The sequence below is a fragment of the Oryzias melastigma genome, linkage group LG3 (assembly GCF_002922805.2).
Source record: "Oryzias melastigma strain HK-1 linkage group LG3, ASM292280v2, whole genome shotgun sequence".
Classification (NCBI taxonomy): domain Eukaryota; kingdom Metazoa; phylum Chordata; class Actinopteri; order Beloniformes; family Adrianichthyidae; genus Oryzias; species Oryzias melastigma.
In genome coordinates, this window is record NC_050514.1 from 33,855,802 (window position 1) to 33,873,947 (window position 18,146).

The window sequence follows — 18,146 nt, forward strand, 5'->3', positions numbered from 1 at the left end:
GCAATAAAGATTACTTTGATTATTTGATTATTTGATTAATATCGTTTTTAATATCGTTATCGCACAAAATGAAAAAAGCGATATCGCAGTATGAAAATTCCCATATCGCCCAGCCCTAATTTTAAGAAACCTGCGCATTTAGAACAGCCAATCAGAATCAAGTATTCACCCGGACCATGTAAGATCTCATCTTTGTATGTCAGCATCTCTTTTTTTCTTGGAGTAAAACTGCAGACATACAAGTCTTTTGAGTTCTGCTTGTTTTACTGTTGTGTTAAGTTCTCACAAGTAACACTTCTGGGATATTACTTAATACATTTAAACATTTTTTCTTTCTGGCCTGTTTTTGTTCAAAAGCTCCACATTGTCATTTAAAATTGACCTCTTAAAAGATTGTGGTTAATTCTTTCCCCACCTAGACTCAGGTAACAGTTTGATACCTGACGATCAAGAACCATGAACATTCCTGTATGCTACCCTGTTTTAAAGCTTCCAGAGAGACCAAATCAGTTTTGGACACAGAGGACGATCAACTTCACCAGCAAGAGAAAAGATTAGATCACCTCCAGAAAGACCAAATGATGGACACTGAAAACTGGTGGTAGAAAAATGGTCTTTAACCACAATCAATTTACCATCAATTTATACATTTAACTGATCTAAATTTAAAAATGCCAATTAAGTTATCTTTACTTTAAAAAAAATCCTATTTTACTTTTCTTTTATTTATTTATTTTTTTATCTTTTTCTGCTCCTTGTCCTCAGCAGTCTTACACTGCTGGGTTTTGTTATTTTAGTTTGGGGTTGGACCTTGGTAGTCTTAGTTTGCGGGCTTTGTTTATTTGCTTTCTTTAGGTCATTTAGGCAGCCGTTAGCAGGAAGCTGCTGACTCAGACGGTCGACATGGCTGGGTCAGCAGTCTCCATGACTTATTCTATGTTTGACCAAGTTGCTGGTTGCTCCGTAGAAGCATCAGACCAGCAGCAGATTTCTAAACCTCTGGTTTGTGTCAGGAGTTCTGAGTTCTGAGCAGTTCCCCTCCACTGGAGCATCCTCTTCATCCACATAGCAGGCAGGAGGGGCTGTTGGGGAAATACAAAAACAGTAAATACAAACTAGAAGCGTCCCCAACTGTAAAGTTAGAGAAATGAAGCCTTCTGCTCACCAAGCTTCAGTTTTCTGTTGGAGCCAGCTGACACTCATTTAAAGCCAGATGTCTACTTCTTTATGAGTATTAGGATTTCAAGGTTTGATCATTCCAGTCATAGAGCTCTAGTTTTCCATTTTCACAATTGTAGTTATTTGATTTTTATAACAATTAAAAAAAATCATTTTTATTAAATTGAAAATGAAAAAAAAAAGGTTTTCACTCAAAGCTTCAATGATAAAAAATGATGATGATGATGGAACATTCCCATATGCTTCTACATCTGCCTCGTTCAAACAGAGTAATCTGGATACAACCGGATAAGGCTTCATGTTTCAGGAAAGCTTCAGTGTTCTAGTCATTACTGAATATTACTGCAGGTAAGACAAATAATAAGAAAGTAGAATAATAATAAAAAAAAACAAACTGAAAACTAAAGAACTATTTCTAGGGTCCAGACCAGCATTAGGTGTCAAAACAAAAACAGAAGCTTTAATACTTCAGATTTGAATGTTTAAGATCTTCTGAACGTTAGACTGAAGCTCTCTCTCCCTCATGACCTGATCATATCCAGAGGAACCAGAGAAGGTTCACACTGGTACGTTTGATCCACAGAAATGTGAGTGACCTCAGATGATCCACTTCATCAAGTGAACTCTGGTACGGTTCAGTAAGAGTGTGAATCCTGTCAATTCTGTCTGCTGGGTAAAGTGCTGAGGAGCTGAAGGTTCTATGATGTCTGACTGTCTGCATTCAGGACAACAGCGCCCTAGACCGAGAGGATCTTGGAGGATCTTGGAGGATCTCTTCAGTCTTACTGTTCAAACCGAAAGAGATTTGCAGAGAAGGCCAGTTTCAATGTCAAGTCAATGGCACAGATGTGAATTGAGGCGAGTTGAAGTCCTGCGGCGCCATTAAAGCAACAGGGGCGGCGCGGTGGTCGAGCAGCACTTGAGCGGCGCGAATTGGGTCGTGCGGCCAAAGTTCAAATATCTACATTTTGGCTACATATCATCTGCCAATCAGGAACTTGGCTCGATAAGCGGGTAGAATAGTAATCTGGTGCGAGCGTTTTTGTCCGGAACTTCCATCTATTTTCTTAACCATGTACCAATAAGGCTATAAATATTAGCTGGTAGCTCCTCCCACATGCGGCTGTCTAGCTCAGGCACGTGGCGACCAGCAAATTCACCACGTGGCACGTTCCAGAACAGGCTTTACGCAGTTTAATGAACGAGCATCCAGACGGTGGTGTTCATAACGGACCAGCGAGGACAGACGGGGGATTCTTCTAATTGTTGGGGTTTTTGAGCCTCTGGAGACTTGTTTTACTAGGACTTGAAGAGGTTTGGTGGTACAGGGTTGGAGTAAAACGTCAAAGTGGTGTAAATTCTGCAGATTTTGCTCCAGGCTTTTTGTTTTCACAGCTCTGTTCCTTTAAATGTACGTCTTGGTGTCATTTCATTCCAGTTGGGAACAAATTAACCACACATCACTACCAAATCCGAGTCTGTGGTTGATCAAAGTTCAGCGTTGTCACGATTCAGCATCAAGAAGTTCAACTGGTTGAACTTCCAGGATGTGATCAGCATGTGTACGTAGAGCCCACAACCGGACTCAAAAACTTCTATAGTGACGTGTGAACGTGTGGAAACCCAAAATTCAAGTTTACGTGGAGTTCTCATTGAAAATGTGTCCACCTGAATAAACAGACAATAATAGAAAAGTCTGATAGTTGATGATGTGGAGCTGCTGATGCAGCAAACGGGTCATTCTGTAGAGATGAAAGTCAAAGTTCAGAGGATGAAGAGGATGGAGCTACAGATCAGCTGATGAAGTGACGGACGCGGTTCGCCCTCGCTGACAGCTTCATCAATACCTCGCCGGCGTGCACGGATCTCCTGACTGTGTGTGATTGACAGCCAGCAGGCGCCGCCTGAACGAAGCTGTCGCTCCGCTACTGATCTGCTGTGCGTTTACTGGACGCTCTTTAGCTTTTCAACAGGATCTCTGCTTTCAGTCGATCATTTCTGATTCACATCGGAACAACTGACTAAAAAATAGGACATTTTATTGTCAAAAAAACGAATTCAGGTTCACATCTTATATTTCCCAGAATTTAATCTCCATTTGTTTAAATACAGTTTTTTCTAAGGTTTAATATAAAACAAACAGTTTGAGATTTTCTGCAGTTCTAAACAAAATTGACTTTAATTTTCTTTAGGATTTGCTTCCACAGTTCAATCTGAAACCGAGCGAGTGTTCAGGTGTTACCGTCCCCTGAAATATATCTACGCTGTAAATCAGAGGTGGGCAAACTTTTTGTCTACAAAAAGAGGTCCAAAAGGTAACAAGAAGACTGGACCAAGAGTAGATGGGTGGACTGTAAGGAAAGAAAAAAACATGGAATTATGACAAAAACATGCTCAAACTTTGATTGAAAATTAATATTTTAAAACGGAAAAATTTGGATTTTTTTTGTTTTCTCATTTTAGTCCCAGTTGCTCCAATGGGTTGATGTCCTTCAGGGAGAAAGAGAATGCTGCATTCATGTGGTGTTGGAATGATCAGAAAAATGCCTGTCCGACTGAAAAAAAAAATACATGAACGTCAGAAAAACAACAAATCTTCCAACTAAACAAAAGTGAATTTATTTGTTGTGCACCATCAGTGGGGAGACTACCAATAAGACTTTAATAAGTGTTATCAATATTAGTTATTCCAGTTTGGCGTGCCACATATGGCCCCGGCTGTAAATAATGCTTTGTAAATTTCCTCTAAAGTACAAGTGATATTTGTGATTTCACTTACTTTTATCTTCTTGTGTTTACAAGGCAAACTGTCTCCATCCACATTTGAACATTTCTGGTATTTTTTTTGTAACCATGTGAGTTGTGGTCTGGTTAAAAATATGCATTTGTTTATTACTTTCCCCTTCTGGTCAGAGCAGAGATTTTTAGATCTAGTTTAAGATGGCTTTCCTTCCAGATTCCCAAACCGCCTCCACTGGATTTTCTGAATGTGGAGGAGTAGCAGCTCCATTCTAAGCTCCGCCCACTTCGCTAAGATATTCGCTTTCTGTCCTAGATGATAGTTCAGCAGAGTAAAACAGGTGCAACAGGTGATCCCTCCCATGGGGACAAAAGACAGCGCCCTCATGTGGCTACAGTAATTAGCATCACCCAGTGGCCCAACCCTGCTTAACATCTGAGACCAGATAAGATCAGGTGTGTTCCGGATGGCACACCTGTAGCAAGAGTAAATGTGATCATTGTAAATAGCAGTGTGGTGTAGTGGTGAGCACTCTCGCTAGCGAGAGGGGGCTGACTTATTTAATAAGTTAATTGATTATTCTAAATTGTGTAGATCTGCAATCGACTGGCAACTTGTCTAGAGTGAACTCACCTTCACTCAACATTAGCTGGGATAGGCTCCAGCAACCCCATAATCCTGAAAGGGAATCAGTGGGTTTGGAAAGTGGATGAATGGGAAAGAGCATCCATCACTGGAGTTACGCTCTAAAAATGACCTGTGATATCATAGACACGGAGCAGCACTCCTGCATGTTTACCAACATACTGCCATGTTCTAATTGTCCAAGCATACCTGAACCAGGTAATCAGTCATGAGTAGGGCGTAGATATCTGGATTTAAAGGCTGTCGAACTCCTCACTACAAACTTTATAGACTTTTCTCAGACAGACATGAACATTTTCACATTTTTCTCCACCACTCAAAGTTCAAACCTTCATATTGGAAATTGGATTGAAAAGAGTTTATTTCACTCAAAACAGAAATAATACAAAAACAAGACAAACAGAAATTTGAATCCATACTAAAATGTATCAGACATAAGATAATTATCATGAAATTGAAACCAAAGATCTGCCCTCAGTCGCAGATTTGTTTCAAAATGACAAATTCTGTACAAGAGACACGGAACGAAGGAGACTGACTAACAATTCTACAGCCAATCAGGACGCAGGCCTGGGCTTTAAAAACAAAACAAAAAAAACCTTTCAAAATTGAAACAGCTGTGCAACAGCAAGACAGTGAAATATGAACCGCGTTATAGTGAGGGAACAGTGTAGGACCTTACATCCTGTGATCAGAGGTCGGCCGCTCTACCAATGCGCCGTGGCCACACCCCCAAGTTAGTTAAAACACTTAGCAATCAAACAAGCATCATTGCAAACGTGTAAACAGTTTTTCTGTCCATTAGAGGCATCTTAGAGCAAATGAAGCAGTTTGATTCTTGGTTGCTTCATGAAGCTTCATCTTCCCATAGATTTGTGTTGTATTGAAGAGAACTTTTACAAAGCGGGAGCCTCCTGGTGTGAGAGAGGTTTCTTTAATGAATGCAGCTCAGATCTTTATATCTGTACTCTGTAGTGACCCATCATGACATGATGTCTTCACATCTGATCTTCACTCACTACTTTATCCTCCAGTTCCACCCACAGCACCCACCCTCCACTGCCTCCACGCTGTATTTGTGTATATTTATTCTTTCGCACTTGTCGGCATGTCAGAGTGGGCTTTGAAGACCTTCGGATGCGATATCCTTTTCTTTGTCGCCTCCAGATATGTGCTAAAGAGGCGCGGCGCTCCATCACAGCGCCGACGCCAGATGCCGCTTGGCGCTCCTCTCATTGCAGATGTAATGGGCCTGAATGCTGCAGTTTGTGACTCACCTGCATCCATCCTGTGTTTGGTAACACCAGAGGATAAACAAGAGAGCTGCAGCAGCAGAGACAGACGGAGAGAGAGATGTAATTATCTTCCATTATCACCAGCTCTTTTATTTCCTGCTGCAGCAAAGGGAAATCTCCTGAAGAAGAGCAATCAAAGCAGGAGGAGCATCTGCGTGAGAGGAAACGGCGTCTTTCTTTGTCTGTTGGTGGTTTTTTTCATCTCAGGTTTGGATTATGAACTTTCAGCATCACTCCCTCTGATTTGATAAATGTTCCTCAAGTTCCAATTGAATTTGGACAGTTTTTAAAGATTTTTTAACCCTTTGAATGTTTTTTGGACGAATTCTCCAAAAGAGTGTTTTGTGGAAATTTAATAACTCGAATGCATCTCATTTTTTTCCTGTCATTCTATTCTGATAACAACTGCTAACACATCTCAGTTTCACACAAAAGGCACTACACGTTTTGTAAGAAGTTTATGTGGCAACAGTATAACATAAGATTCCTTTTAGGTTAAGTTCTAAGACATTAAATATTAGTCATCTGTTTAAAGCCTCTATAGGACATTTGTAAGTATTTATTCCTGTCTTTCTAATACTCTATATAAATATTAATATGGTGCATATTAGGAAATGTATTTGCATTTGTGAAGCCAATTATAGGATTATTATGAAAGATCAATGATCATTTATTGATGTTTTTCTAATGCCTTACAAGAGTTTATATTCGTGCTGTTGATCGATTAAAAAAATTAATCAGATTAATCACACTTTTGTTTTACTAGGTTGTTTTACTGGTTACATTTTATACAACAATATGAAGCTTTTGAACAAAAAAAGAAGAGCAGAAGGCTGAAATCAATGAGGTAGTTCTAAAATCCCTGTGAAGCCTCTGTTTTCTTCTAGTGGATTTAACAAGAGTTAAACGAGTTTGTGCTATCTTTGTTCCTTTGAGAATGTGTATGTGCAGAAAAAAGTAACAAGTTGCAAATACATGTTTAAATTGGGGAATGAGTAAAGTAATTTAATTACAATATTTATTTAATAACTAAAGTAAAGTAACCAGATACTCTTTAAAAGTAATGTACCCAACACTGAGACCGACGGCAGGTTCACAGTAGACGCGGAAGCGTTGCGGAGCGGAGTGGGAGCGGCGTCCGCTCTGTCATGAAATTCACACCACATGATCAACAGGTCAACAGGCGCTTCTGCTAGAGCTTTTTTTGTTTTTTGTTTCATGGGTACGTTATTAACCAAAAAATATATGTATGTGTGTGTGTGAGCACTCCCGCGAGCGGTCAAAAAATATGTTTCATAGGTTAATTGATTATTCTAAATTGTGTGGATCTGCAATCGACTGGAAACTTATCTAGAGTGAGCTCCAGGCTCCAGGAGAAACGACTTCCCTTCAACGGAACCAGACTCACTGAAATAAATACTGAAAAAATGTTATATTTTAAAATAAACCAGATTTTCTCATGTCTGTCAATGTAACTTCCTGCCAGAATTGACAGATCGCTTGCGGCTCATGCACAAAATAGACCAGACGCCGAAACGATCCGCTGCACGGCGTGAGCTTTCTGCGGAGGACCGCGGCGTTCCCCGCCTGGTGTGAACCACAATAAAGGTTAGAAAAGGGTGCCAAACGGAAGTGTGAACCACACGTATCATGAAAATGTAATTTACCAACTCCCAGTCACAAACACACTTAAACCCTCCCTTAATTTATTTAAAAAAGTTAATCATTTGCATTTATTGATGGGTAAACCAGAGTCTGGGTGGATGACCGCCCCTCACACACTTTCAGCTCCAAAGTTGATGATTTATGGGTTTGTAACTGAAAAACCTCAAAACACTGGAAGGAGCCAAAATTTCCTCTTAAACTTTTTTCTCTAAGTCATTTTTGTGAATCACTGATTAAGTTTAAATGAATATTTCCCCTGCATAGAGCATAAAATGTTGTCAGATCTTTTTTTTAGTTCTCTATCTTCTGGAGTTTAAGTCGCAAAAGCAAAAAAATGTCTAATTAAGAAGAAGAAAACCATAAGTTGCACTTTTGGGAGAAAAGTCTGACGTTTCCAACAAATCTGCCAAGCCCAGTTTAACTAAAGAAATAAATAAATACAAGAATAATAATCTTTTGATCTGTGTAAGAAAAATATCAAAGTTGAAGAGGAAAACCATCAGATTCTCTTCCGTGTTTGTTTTGGACAACATTTCTTCTTCTGCTGAAAGTAGCAAACACTCAGAAGCAGCGCCCTCTTCTGGTTGTTAGAGGAAAAAATCGCTCAAGGACAACTGATTTTAACTTGAAAAATAACAAATAAATGATCCTATTGATGTCTAAAAAAACCCCCAAAAAACAAATAAGTCGCTCCTGATTTTAAGTTGCACCCCTGGCAAAAAAATGAGAAAAACTGACTTATTCTCCATAAAATACAGCATATGAACATTTTCATGCCTATTTCTTTCTGCTGTCCTTTTGGGCCTTCTCAGGTAAAGGTGAACACGGCGGTGGCCACATAGCCGTCGTGTTCTGCCCTAAAACTTGTCTAAACATTGACAATCTCTGGGAATAAATGGGAGTTTTTGTCACATGAAAGGTTGGAGATCCCGGCAGCTCTTTACACCCTAAGGTATTAAGTATCTGTTTGTCATGCATGGCCTCAGCTGCAGCAGACAACAAATAAATCTCTTTGTCTGCATTGCTGTTTCCCCACTTCACATTTGATCTGGGGGGATGTGGTCACACACAATCAAAATCACAATTATGGATACAGTGCGGCTCGGGGAACATTTTAAAAATGCTTCGGAGGTGACCGGCGTTCATCTATTTATTTTTATAGGGGTCTGAGCGCCGGCAACAAACCTGATTTATCTCTCTTTGCTTTTAAGGGTGCAAAACCCAGACATTCAGAAATGAGGTGGAACGCTGCGGAGAATTTCAAACGCCCTTTTAATACATCCCCCCCTCTTATTGACGTTTAGGTGGGAATCCGTCTTTTTTATTTCTGTCATTTCTAGCACTTGAGTTGTGGGTGTGTTTGTGCGCGGTGGTGTGTGTGTGGCAGCGTTTATTCCCCCCTCATCGTCGGCGGAGAGGGGGGAGGAAGTGTAATGGTAATCATTTTTTTGTGACTGCGCTCAGGGTGTGAAGTGGCTGTTGCAGAGGACTTTTAGATTGATCTCACAGCAAACGCACACATAAAGAGGATGGCGCTGTATGGATTGCATCCACCCCCCTCTGCTCGCCCCCCCTCTGTGCACAGATTTAATTAATGATGCGAAAATGTGAATAAAAATTCCTGCTTTTAGAATCTAACCACAAACGATGACTGTAATTGTCCTTCCTTTGTTTTCTTTGGGTAGTAAAAAGCAGGAAACGGGAGTTTGACCTCCTATATGTTTGTCTGCGGTTTGCATCCGTGAGAATCTGGATGTTTAATTCACAGTAGTGATGCTGTCAGCCCCCTTCTATCACAACAGAGCGCTAATTGACATTTTCATTAACTTCAAATTTATGGTCCTATTTCTGTCTGCAATAATGACCATTACCAAAGCAGCGCTTGGGCCCGGCTAATGGACACGGAACAAAGGCAGGAACTTGTTTAATTATGATGGAAAAAAGAGGCCATATTCACCCCAGGTTCCCCCCGGACGAGGCTGGCAGATGATGGAGGAGAGTGACAAGAGAAACACCCGTCTCACCAGGAAAATTAACAAAGAACCCGCAGACGGGAAATATACTCCCTACAATATATTACTGTGCAATGCGGTTTAATTTCGCTGCGACCCAAAGTCGAGTCAAGGTGCTTTGCAGATAAAGCAGACACAGTCGTGGTTCTGTTTACAGCGCGAGAGGCTGGAAGTGTCCTCCTGCCCCCGCTGCTGAACCTGTGTGAGCTGACAGTGGAGAGAAATGACTTCCCTTCAGCAGAACCAGACCCAGGAAGACGGGTCAGCTTATGCAAACGTTCGGTTCTGAAAAACAAGAGACAAAACAGAAAAGACCTTAGAATACATGTGTCAAAGTCAAGGGCCGGGGGCCGGATCCGGCCCTCCACATCATTTTATTCTATTGTTATTAATGACCTGATGTTATCTTGCACAATAATTTTGACAAAAATATATTTTTATGGAGAGTAAAATATTGAAAGTTATTTAAGGTTTAAGTTGATTTATTCTGGAATAACATTCCTGCCTTTTTATTATTCATAATTATGTTAAAAAGTTACACTTTTAAAAACTGGTGTTCTGCAGCTTTTTGGACTATTTTGGCATTTACCAAGATTTTTTAGGGTATTTTGGAGTTTAGCTAATATCTCAGCTACATGCTAGCTGTTTTGGATAATTTAAGCTTCTCTTTTTAAAATTTTTAGGCTGTTTTGAAGTTAGGCTAATATGTACACGGTAGCTGCTTTGGCTAATTTAGGCTTTTTTCAAGCTTTTTGGATATATTGAAGTTTAGCTATTTTTTTCAGCTACATGCTAGCTGTTTTAGCTAACCATTAAAAAACAAAGTTTTTTTAAGCTAATTTGGCTTTTGTTATTGAGAATAAAACAGGTGAGTTGGCAGAAATACCTGATGCAGTTGAGAAGTCCACCACATTCTGGAAAAAACCTCAGTTCAAATCTACAGCTGAAGGTCAGAGTTATCCAGGCTAACCTGAGCTTTGAGCTTTCTTACAATGGAAAGGTTTAAGGTCAACTTTTAAGTCTTTTCCTGATTTCCTGGTGGTCTTTTAAAGAGGCCATACCATGAAAACAACTTTTTGAGCTTTTAAGTGTCTTATACTGTTCATTCCTCACTATAAAGAACCCCAAAGTGGTATTTTGATCCGTTCATTTTTTTGAGTAATACTATATAAACCTGCACTCTCGGCAGAAGCCCCTCCCATTCCCATGAAAACAAGCGGGTTCTCACATGCTGATGTCACAGATTGAGGACCGCCCCTTTCAGGAGGAGTCTGCTCTGACAGCACTGCTCCCAGTCTAAGACACAGCAGCAGGCGGAGCCTCAGGAATCGAGTCGCTATGTGTTTATTAGTGTTCCAAAGGTAATATTTGATCATATATGTGAATATGGTTTACTCTAAAAGGCTTAAGAAAATCATGTTGTGGCCCCTTTAATCATAATAATGCAATTTTGGCTAAAAATGGCATTCTTCGGGTGAAAGTTTATTTATAGTCAGATCTCACCAACCAAAAAACTTGGCGGTGCGGCCAATTTGTTCACTTTTGAGAAAAAACCGGGATTCATCGATAACAACCACCGCAAACATTTGCCGCTAATTAGCTTGTTGCAAACCAGGGAGTCACATGACTGTTTCATTATTTATTCTGCACTTGTTTCACAGTAAATCCAAACTCACAGCTACTTCAGAGCCGTGAGTTTGGAAAACGGGAGACTTCACCTTCAAAACAGGTATTTAAAATATGAGTTTCTGCTTGAAAAGTCGTAGTAAACGGTCAGCAGGAGCCGAAGACGTTCCTCCGGTCTGGTATTTGGTGAAGCTCCTGCTGCTCTGAAACGCTTCCTCTGCTGACGCCAGAGCAAAGGCGGGCCGTCATCGTCCTCTCTTGAAATAATTTGACTGCGGGCACGGCGGCGTCTGAGGAGTGGCTGTTTCCTCGTGTCAGCTCTAATGAGAAAACAGATCTGGAAAATTAGTGTAATCCTGGAGACAAGGACAGAGAAATCCTGCTCTCTTTATTGCTGCCTGGTGGAAGACTCAGCCAGCCCAACACATTCATCTCACTTTATAAAAATGAGCTGGTTTCATACCATCCACCCTGTTCATGTGGCCACAATTATCCATAAATTAATAAAACCTGACTAGTTAATACCAGGAGAAGGAGCAGAGAGGGGGGAGAGATGGAATATGAAGGGCCGTACTGTGAACAATCTCCAGATAATTAACAGGAAGATAAACAAAACATAAATTTGGATATTGCATTTATTTGGACTACCACTCAAATATGCGTGAACCACGTTATTTTAATTAAAAGATAAATCTGTGTGACATGCTGCTTCCCAGTTACTTATTCAGTGGCGTACAATAAAAACAAAATCCATTAAATACGCCACGCACTCTATTTCTCCATTACCAGTGGAAAAAATGATGGTAGGACGTTTCAGATCTGCTGGGTTTCTGCACATCTATGTGCATCATTCAATCACACATTTAAGATTTTTCTAAAAGATCCACATACTTTCTCTTTTTGGGTTCTCTGCTAAACATGTGAAGACGCTCTGATGGAAACTGTTTTTAACTGGCATCTGTGGCATTTTTCTGGTGATGGACGACATATATATATAAAGAAAATCAAGCATTTCATTTATTCTGTTATCAATTAGGAGCAGATGTAAAAATGTAGTTTGAAAAGATCATATTTGTGACGTAGAAAATAAGCTGAGTGGAACACATCTCCCTGCTGCAATGCAGACAAATGGATCCATGAACATTGTTGTTTTCCTGGTCTGAACTGGTATCTGGATCCAACTGGATAGCTGGGAAATTGTTCGGCATTTTTGTTGCAAGTTTAATAAGCGTGTTTGAGACGACCAAGGTGAACGTGTGGCGGATGGTGGTTAGTTTTTGCTCCGACGTTACATGTGCGTCGTCATGAAAGTATCGCGAGAAAGGGGCGAATGCAGCTGGAAATCTGGCACTGCGCTGCCTGCAAGCCGCCTTGATGACTACAACACTATGCATTGTGGGAAACGATGTCCTGACAGTTCTTGTAGTTTGACGTGATGCTGATCAGAAATGACTGGTGCTAAACGAAGGAAATCTGCATATTTTGTTTCTCTTTCTGGAAAATAGTGAATCACTGGTGTAAAAATAAACAAGATTTTAAATAATCTTTGGTTCTGTACGTTATTGTTGGCTTTAACAGTTAACTTTAATTACAGTTTTATTTATTTCTTTAAGCTAGTGGGAGAGCGCTTAAAAAGATGAGTGATGGGAAGTGGAGGCAGGCTTTCCCTGCAGTTTACTCAACTCAGAGGTGAATTTCAAATGAACTCCAGCCGCTCTACAAAAACTATGTCCTAGAAAATGACACAGGTGTTTGATTTAGGCTAAAAATAGAATAAAAATGATTAAAAGACCACTGGGAACGCTGGAAATAGTTTAAAAGAAGTTTGGAATGTGACTTTAACATTTGTTCCAAAAAATAGTATTTTTCTAAAATCTTTCTTCCTCTAATGGTAAAATTAACAGCTTTGGTATGACGTAAAACAAAACCGACATATAAAGTCATAGAATCCCTAAAGGGGCCAAGGAGCAGCATGTGATTGGTCGGATGGGAAGTTTTTCTTCTAAACTGTTGTTCTTTCATCTGCATTAACTCTATGATCCAATCTGAATTCTTCTTTTCTCCCTTCCCCTTCACTTGAAGGAGCTTGTCAAATGCAAGCGGTGTCTGAAATCTATTTTTTAATACCCTTCCCTCCAAGCGGAGGGATACAGACCCCTCCCCCGCGAGGGCGTTCCACGTCGCGCTGTGCCGCGCAGGAGAAGCGCTTTTCTTATATTGGGTGCGTTCTGAAGCACAGAAGTTTACATTTTAAATTTAAGTAATGACCTTTTAAAGCTATAAAACTGCTGTTGTTTAGTGTATTTGAGCGCTGGAAGCTCCATGCTAACGCTAGCGGACTGGTGAATATTGATGACATCATCGAGCGGAAGTGACGTCCGAATTATGAAACAGTATTTTTTCACAACTCTACGTTTGGAGCGCTGAATGAAGGGGAAGGGAGAAGATAAGAACTCAGATTGGGCCTATAACACCAGAGATGTATCCAGCGGAGAGTGTTGTAAATCAGCCCAAAGCCATTCTTCTGAATCCACCGGAATTACGTAAACGGTTGAAGAGTTACGATAGTGGGAAGAATGTAAACTCTGGAACTGAAGCTCTGATAGTAAAGGGTTAACCACTCTTTGCAGAAATACGACAGAAAGTCAAACTTTAGTCACTAGAACTCACAACATTTTATATTCAAACACATGAAATACAAAACTATTTTTTTTCCCGCTTCATTTTGTTGCAGCACAGTACGTCTCACTTCACAGGCTCCTGACTACATTACCCATAATCCCCAAGAGTCCATAAAGTGGTACAGCCTCATAGTTTTCCAAAGTCGATCTAAAACTAAAAATAATGGGTAGAGGCTAGAATTTGACCGGTAAGACGACACTTTTATCAGCATTTGACAAGTTTGGTAAATGTGGGGTTTTGGTGTTTTTGCCCAAAAGCAAACTGGCGGGATTTGAACCCCTAAGCAAAGCCGACAGAAGCTCACAGTCAAATGACCTCCCAGAGGATACTGAATGAAGGTTAAAGATGCACCTAGCTCCTCCCACCTCTATGACAACCAAAAATGGGTGGTTGGGCGGGACAAAGTAAATATTTTGTAGGCTCCGCCCACCTGCCAATCAAAAGAACAAACTCATACTTGTTCAAAAATTCAAGCTCCAACAAATCAAGACAAAAATGGATGTATTTACTCTACCAGCCTGATTCAAATCCCAGGTATGATTTCATTAAAACCCAAAGTTTACGCAATTATTGTGATTCCAAAGCTAAGAAAAGCAGCTTTATGTTGAAATGTAACACAAAACGATAAAGAACATCAACACTGGAGCTACAGTGCTGAAGTCAAAGGGTTAATCCACCTGAGCGCCACAAATGTTTCATACATTTCCTTAAAGATCTTCAGCCAAACAGACAGAAAACAATAAACAAGCATTTCAAAAACAACCTTATCCTCCATGATTATGGGATTACAGTCTGCATCCCGGCTCCGCCTCCTGATGTTCTCCTTCCTGCTCAGACACCAGCCTGCAGCTGCTTTCCACGTTCGGCTTTTCCTTTTCCAAGCAGCAGTGATTAGAAGTGAGCGAACCGCAAATAAGAAGTTGGCAGAGATCAAACAGCGCGGGGACAATGGCGGGGATTATTTCAGGATTACAGCGGCGGGGAAAATGGCTCGTCATTGTCAGGCGAGGACAAAAGAGTTTAAGTCCTGGAGCCGTGACCAATAAACGACGGGCTCGAGTGAAGACGATGATGAAAACATGATCTCTCACTTTACAAACCGGATTTTTCTGATATTTTTACCAAATCAAGTCAGAAAGTAAACAGCAGCATGAATGCATCTGCGCTTAAATCTGAAGGAATTATCCGTCCGCCCAAGAGATGGACTTTAGTCGAGTTTTACTGGAACTTCCTGAAAACTTTGATCCTGACAGAAACACTCGTTTCTATGAGGAGAGTTCACTTCTGTCAAAGACTTCAGAGTCTGCAGAAAGATGTCGACTTTGAACGTTTAAAATACTTCTTCAACTTTTGTCAAGAGCATTTTCTGTAGTAAATGTTGAATCATAAAGACCCTGACCCTCAGGCAGTGGACCAGAACCAATCTGTGGATCACTGGGGCTGCAGACCAAAAAATACACTCAGATTATTTCTGTTTGGTTTATTTTCTGATTTTGAAGGAAGTTTTATTTTTTAAAAAAGTACTGGATTACGTCTATGACTCTCTCCTGACGCTTGTCCAGTCCTTCTTTACGATCTTAAAACCGCCGCTCCGACTGCTAAATCCAAAGCCTCAAATGAACAAAGTTATTAAAAAAAAAAAAACGTTTTCTGAAACTTTGTGGAGACAAGCGCCTTTGAGGAAATGGAGGAAGATTCTTCAACTTAAAAATAAATAAATCTGTTATTCACCAGGAAAGTTTTTCTCAAAGTATGGATTTATTGTGACTCATGTTCCCATGTACTAAAACCACTTTGGGAGTGAGGGGCTGTAAGCTAGAGGGAGAATGTGTAAACCAGGAGTGTCAAACTCAATCGCGTGTGGGGCCAAAATCCAAAACACACCTTAGGTCGCGGGCCGAACAGGATAAACATTTATTGAACACTCTAAAACTACATTTTTAAAACTTTAAAACTGTAACTTTTTAACATAATTATGAACTAGATATATAGCATTACCCGTGATAATGTTAGTTTGAATGCTGGAAGCTGAATTGGGCCGCTTAAGATGCTAGTGCTGATAGCTGAAGATGCTGAAATTAATTGCTAAATACATTGAAGTTGATAGCTAAAAACGCTGAATCTGATAGCCGGCTAAAATATTAGCTAAATGCCAAATTCACCTAAAAAAAAAACGTAGGTTTTCCAAAACAGCTAGCATGTAGCTGAAATAAATGGCTCAACTTCCTAAAAAACTGAAAAAAGCCTGAATTAGCCAAAACAGCTAACCTGTAAATATTAGCCTAACGTCGGATCCCGCTGGAAGCTACACCGCTAAACACGAGCTTTAGCTGTTATTTTAGTTGGAACTGAGAGGCTTTATGAGCCGAATCAGAACAGGAAGTGAGGACGTTAACCACTTCTGATTGGTCAGGTTGATGACATGTGATCAAGCCTCCAAGAATGTTTGGCGGAGACAGCTGAAGGGGGCGGGACTTTTCTGAAAACAGAGCTTGCGGCTAGTTTTGAGGCCAGATTGTGGTAACATCATTCTAATTAAAGAGTTATTTATAGAATCAAAGAAAAATGTATTTTACCATCTTGGATATTCCAAACTATCTACCAGGGTTACATCAGGGCCGTTTGGATGAACACAGAGTTGGTAGTGAGGGTAAATGTTTTAGAGATGTGAAAATTGGTAATTTCCGCGGCACACCAGACCATCTCTCACGGCTCACTAGTGTGTCGCGGCTCACTGGTTGAAAAACACTGAAATAGACAGCAGTGGGAAATTCTTGATTTTTGGGCTGCATGGCGTGACTTTGTCCTTGATGATGTCTTTTGTATTTTTATTATCAAAACATGTTAATTAGTTTGCTGACAAACTTTATTCTTGTTGTTTTTTAATAAAATGACACCTAAAACTTTCAGTCTATGTTGTAAAAACTGTTTCAAACATTTTTGGGGTTTCCACAGTAAAATGAATCACATTTTTTTCAGATGGAAATTTCTGTTTTTATGTGATTTTATGTCTAGTGTTTGAATACAACATGGAAAAATGTCAAAATAAAGGTAGTGTCAGGAAAGGTTGTGCTGATTAAAATGATACAACATTAACAAGCTGGTAGTCTTTCAAATTGAAAATAAAGGTAAATTTAAAAGTAGTCCAAAACTGAGTTTTAGACCCTATAGGTTCCAAAGAGTTGAAATAAATTTACCACTGTGTGTGATTTCATAGTTTGATTATTTTCAGATAATGAGATAACATCGAGCCATTAATAACAATAAAATAAAATGATCTGGAGGGCCGGATAGAATTACCCAGATCCCCGGGTCTTGACTTTGACACATGTGCCCTAGAAGCATGGTAGCGAAAGCAACAAAGTTTGAGGTCAAAGAGGCTTCTTCTGAATTATGAATATTAATTTATCTTTAGGAATACAAAATACGCAGGCCAAGTTCCATGACCGGGGTTTTCTGCAGGTGGCAGGCTCACTGGAGAGTGATCCCATGTTGTTTCTTTGGGCTGGAGATGACCGCAGGACCATAAGAGGAGCCCAAGAAACCAGGCTCCAGAGTGGATCCTGGTGACTCCAATATAGGCGATTTCCTGCTCTCCTTGTGTGTCTCTAACACAATCCAGCAGTCAGCCTTACTCCTTTCAGAAACACGTGCAGATTCAGGATGTAGTGTCCATAGCTCCAATTTATGATTCCAGAAATGTCTCCAGAACAGAGTAAAACTGTAAAACAGAAAATAGAACAGTCAAAACATTCATAACATTAGTTCAGACATAAGGATGTACCTATAGTAGTCATTGTATGACGCTTAATCCAATATTGTTCAAACATCTGTTAACAAACATACATTTTCTGATCATGTGTTTTTCACAACTAAAGATTCAGTATTGTACTTCTTATAAAAATAAAGTAACTCACAGACGATGATGTCAAAAGCATGAAGACAAAAGGCAGAGGATGAACTTCTATACATGTGTTTGATGAGAGAAAATACAAGATGGACGACTTCTTGTCTCAACATCCTGTCTTAACCGCACCTTCAAAATAAAAGACAACGAAGGGTGCAAGACTACAACTAATTCAAATTATTATTCGGAAAATAATAATGAATAGAGCAGAAGACATAATGGAATCTTTGTTTGAATATCTGTAAAAAAAGAAACATGGGTTCTGAACCGCTCTTAGTCTGGCCCGTCACCAAGAACACGTCTGCCATGGGAGACCCTACCAGGATCAGACCACGACAGCTTAGCTCTCTGGATCACTCGAGCTCTCAAGCCAATCCACCACGTCAAGGTGGCGG

At 40.0% G+C, this 18,146-nt stretch overlaps 1 long non-coding RNA gene across 5 annotated transcripts in view; it reads left to right on the top strand.

Annotated features, from left to right (window-relative positions):
• The window catches only part of LOC118598621, a 56,808-nt gene that overhangs the window by 26,278 nt on the left and 12,384 nt on the right, over window positions 1-18,146 (top strand). Inside the window, exon 4 of one of the 5 annotated variants that reach the window (XR_004947672.1) lies at window positions 17,307-17,584. The exons of 2 other annotated variants lie outside the window; for them this stretch is intronic. This is a non-coding gene — a long non-coding RNA (uncharacterized LOC118598621). Of the gene's footprint in view, window positions 1-5,731; window positions 6,602-17,306; window positions 17,585-18,146 lie in introns of those variants that run through there. 2 more of the 5 variants (XR_004947667.1, XR_004947668.1) reach the window with 2 other exon arrangements.